The sequence below is a fragment of the Hetaerina americana genome, unplaced genomic scaffold (assembly GCF_022747635.1).
Source record: "Hetaerina americana unplaced genomic scaffold, ioHetAmer1.1.p SCAF_671, whole genome shotgun sequence".
Taxonomy (NCBI): Eukaryota; Metazoa; Arthropoda; class Insecta; order Odonata; family Calopterygidae; genus Hetaerina; species Hetaerina americana.
Window position 1 is genome coordinate 77,501 of NW_027287285.1, and position 4,269 is coordinate 81,769.

Sequence of the window (4,269 nt, forward strand, 5' to 3'; positions counted from 1 at the left end):
GACCCCGTCTCCGGCTTCGATAAATCGAGCAAGCCGGAGTTCTCACCCATTTAAAGTTTGAGAATAGGTTGAAGCCGTTTCGGCCCCAAGGCCTCTAATCATTCGCTTTACCGGATGAGACTCTCCTCCGAGCGCAAGCTATCCTGAGGGAAACTTCGGAGGGAACCAGCTACTAGATGGTTCGATTAGTCTTTCGCCCCTATACCCAGCTCCGACGATCGATTTGCACGTCAGAATCGCTACGGACCTCCATCAGGGTTTCCCCTGACTTCGTCCTGGCCAGGCATAGTTCACCATCTTTCGGGTCCCAACGTGTGCGCTCTGGGTGCGCCTCCCCTCGCAATGAGGGATCAGACGCCCCGGGGGTGCGGGGACCGACGCCCGCCGGAGCGAGCGAACGACCCCGTCCTCCCTCGGCCGCCGGAACGGCGGCCTTCACTTTCATTGCGCCTATGGGTTTAGCGGAGCGTGTCCGACCCAACGACTCGCGCGCATGTTAGACTCCTTGGTCCGTGTTTCAAGACGGGTCGGGTGGACCATCCAAGCCGTAGCGTCGCGGACTCGAAACTTTCGACGCCGTCCGAGGACACCTCACGGTTCGCGGACAGCCCCACGGTGGGAAAGGGATCGGACCGGGTCCGGAACCCTAACCCCCGAGGGTGCTCGCGGAGGGCCGGACGCCTTGCGGCGCGTCGACTTTCGCTTCCTACCGTCGGACATCCGGCCTGGGATCCCGGGGTCCTTTTCCGCTCGAGAGCGGGCGGGACTCCACCCGGGCCCTTGGGGCCGGCGTCCGACGGGTCGCGACGTCCTACTCGGGGAGAAGTGCGTCACACCGACGACGAACATTCGAGGGCCACCGGGTGACGCGCCTGTGACGGGGGTCACCCCCCGCCCGCCGGCGCGCCATCCGTCAAGCGACCCTCGCCCGTCGCCGGCGAGACCTGAATCTCCCCTTTCGAAATTTCGGGTACCACCCGTTTACTCCCAAACGGTTTCACGTACTCTTGAACTCTCTCTTCAAAGTGCTTTTCAACTTTCCCTCACGGTACTTGTTCGCTATCGGTCTCGTGGCCGTATTCAGTCTTAGGTGGAGTTTACCACCGACTTTGGGCTGCACTCTCAAGCAACCCGACTCTGAGGAGCGCCCCTCCCGGGAGGCAAGCGCGGAGGTCGCACGGGCCTGGCACCCTCTCCGGGCCGTGGCCCCGTTCAAGAGGGACTTGGACTCTCCGGCGCCCCTCGGGAAATTGGACGCTCCCAAACGCCACAGCGCTCGGCGCCCCGCGGGGGGCGCGAGCTTTGGCCCTGGAGTCGATCCCTGTTCGCTCGCCGTTACTAAGGGAATCCTGGTTAGTTTCTTTTCCTCCGCTTATTAATATGCTTAAATTCAGCGGGTGGTCTCACCTGCTCTGAGGTCGGCCCAAATGATATAGTTGCCCGTGGAGAGGGAGTAATAACCGAGCCCCCACCGATCCGCAGGCGAACGCCGTCAAAAAATAACGAAGCGTCTCACCTCGACCGGCGGGGACGGGTCTCGCCCAATCTCCCGCAGAGCCCCCTATCAATCCGGGCGACGATCCATCCCAGCGAGGGATGCTCGTCGCCCCAGTACGCAAACGTTTCCGTTCGCGAACTGAATTGCCGGCCCTCAGCCAGGCGTAGCCCGGGAACAAAATCCGAGGGCTGCAATGTGCGTTCGAAACGTCGATGTTCATGTGTCCTGCAGTTCACAATTCGACGCGCAGTTAGCTGCGTTCTTCATCGATCCACGAGCCGAGTGATCCACCGTTTAGAATTTCTTTCTTTCATTTCATTTTATGTAAAAAATTCGTTTCATCGAAACATACAAACTGGGAATTTTTTCCCTTCTTTGCGAGCGAGTTGGGCGTGTGTCTTTTAAAGCCGGCTTTTGAAAGCCGGGCACCCGACTGCTCGCCTTCTTTGTCCCTTTTTCTCTTCACCAATTCGTTCCAAAGCTACGATTTTATAATCGAAAGCTGTAATGATCCTTCCGCAGGTTCACCTACGGAAACCTTGTTACGACTTTTACTTCCTCTAAATGATCAAGTTTGGCCATCTTTCCAGCAACATCGGCGCCACCGGTGTTGAGGCGGCGAGCGCCGCGCACCAGTCCGAAGGCCTCACTAAATCATTCAATCGGTAGTAGCGACGGGCGGTGTGTACAAAGGGCAGGGACGTAATCAACGCGAGCTTATGACTCGCGCTTACTGGGAATTCCTCGTTCATGGGAAACAATTGCAAGCCCCAATCCCTAGCACGAAGGAGGTTCAGCGGGTTACCCGGGCCTTTCGGCCAGGGAGGACACGCTGATTCCTTCAGTGTAGCGCGCGTGCGGCCCAGAACATCTAAGGGCATCACAGACCTGTTATTGCTCAATCTCGTGCGGCTAGGAGCCGCCTGTCCCTCTAAGAAGATAGCTACGTCGGAAGCATAATAGATTCCGACGCCTAGTTAGCAGGCCAGAGTCTCGTTCGTTATCGGAATTAACCAGACAAATCGCTCCACCAACTAAGAACGGCCATGCACCACCACCCACCGAATCAAGAAAGAGCTCTTATTCTGTCAATCCTACCGGTGTCTGGGCCTGGTGAGGTTTCCCGTGTTGAGTCAAATTAAGCCGCAGGCTCCACTCCTGGTGGTGCCCTTCCGTCAATTCCTTTAAGTTTGAGCTTTGCAACCATACTTCCCCCGGAACCCAAGAGCTTTGGTTTCCCGGAAGCTGCCCGCCGAGTCATAGAAGGAACTTCGGCGGATGGCTAGCTGGCATCGTTTATGGTTAGAACTAGGGCGGTATCTGATCGCCTTCGAACCTCTAACTTTCGTTCTTGATCAACGAAAACGTTCTTGGCAAATGCTTTCGCATCGGTTCGTCTTGCGACGATCCAAGAATTTCACCTCTAACGTCGCAATACGAATGCCCCCGTCCGTCCCTATTAATCATTACCTCGAGTTCTGAAAACCAACAAAATGGAACCGAGGTCCTATTCCATTATTCCATGCACACAGTATTCAGGCGACCAACGGCCTGCTTTGAGCACTCTAATTTGTTCAAAGTAAACGTGCCGGCCCACCAAGGCACTCGGTGAAGAGGACCAAAGAAGGATAACGGAGCCTCGCGGACCCCACCGGCAGGACGTCCGGACCGGCCAGTTGAGCACCGACAAGCGGCGAACCGACCGTCCGAGACACACCTCCGACTACGAGCTTTTTAACCGCAACAACTTTAATATACGCTATTGGAGCTGGAATTACCGCGGCTGCTGGCACCAGACTTGCCCTCCAATAGATCCTCGTTAAAGGATTTAAAGTGTTCTCATTCCGATTACGGGGCCTCGGATGAGTCCCGTATCGTTATTTTTCGTCACTACCTCCCCGTTCCGGGAGTGGGTAATTTGCGCGCCTGCTGCCTTCCTTGGATGTGGTAGCCGTTTCTCAGGCTCCCTCTCCGGGATCGAACCCTGATTCCCCGTCACCCGTTACAACCATGGTAGGCGCAGAACCTACCATCGAAAGTTGATAAGGCAGACATTTGAAAGATGCGTCGCCGGCGCTCAGACCGTGCGATCAGCCAAAAGTTATTCAGAGTCACCAAGGCAACGGACGGAAGACCGACCGATTGGTTTTGTTCTAATAAAAGCACCCCTTCCATCACTGGTCGAGGCACGAGTTTCATGTATTAGCTCTAGAATTACCACAGTTATCCATGTAAGTGTGGGTAAGATCCAAGGAACCATAACTGATTTAATGAGCCATTCGCGGTTTCGCCTTAAAGCGGTTAGTACTGAGACATGCATGGCTTAATCTTTGAGACAAGCATATGACTACTGGCAGGATCAACCAGGGAGCTTGCATGGGCTATGTTCCCGGCGGAATCACCCACCGGGACCACGCTTAGCTCGATTTTCTCGCGAGGAGAACGTTCAATTTTCACCGACTCCGAGCCCACTCGACACCGGGAATCGACCGGGGGTTTCCCGGCAACCCGCATGGCGTCGGTATTTGCCCGAAAATTTATACTTTCGTGTTCCAAATCCAAAAGGGACTAGGTAGAGGTGGGCGAGATCCGAAGAGACCGAGAACCAACCCCGAATCACTTCCTCGCCATTTGCTGACCGGTTGGACTCGCCAATGCGATACTCCACATATAAGTCAAAATCATTTTGGGATCCCCTTGGACATTGCTCAGAATGGCGCAATCGCCGGTGTTTTTCGGAGATTCTGGGCAAAAAGACTGGTCCAAAACGC

The 4,269-nt window shown here is 55.5% G+C and overlaps 3 non-coding genes across 3 annotated transcripts in view; all 3 read right to left on the bottom strand.

Moving 5' to 3' along the window:
* LOC139696100 (large subunit ribosomal RNA) overlaps positions 1-1,421 on the bottom strand; it is a 4,115-nt gene extending 2,694 nt beyond the window's left edge. Inside the window, exon 1 of the ribosomal RNA XR_011702577.1 lies at positions 1-1,421. This exon is cut by the window's left edge and continues 2,694 nt beyond it. This is a non-coding gene — a ribosomal RNA (large subunit ribosomal RNA).
* A 224-nt stretch (positions 1,422-1,645) lies between these two features.
* LOC139696085 (5.8S ribosomal RNA) lies at positions 1,646-1,800 on the bottom strand. Its single transcript, XR_011702562.1, has one exon. It is a non-coding gene; the product is annotated as a 5.8S ribosomal RNA (ribosomal RNA).
* A 203-nt stretch (positions 1,801-2,003) lies between these two features.
* Positions 2,004-3,868, bottom strand: LOC139696094 (small subunit ribosomal RNA). The gene has a single exon (XR_011702571.1). It is a non-coding gene; the product is annotated as a small subunit ribosomal RNA (ribosomal RNA).
* Positions 3,869-4,269: the final 401 nt, after the last annotated feature.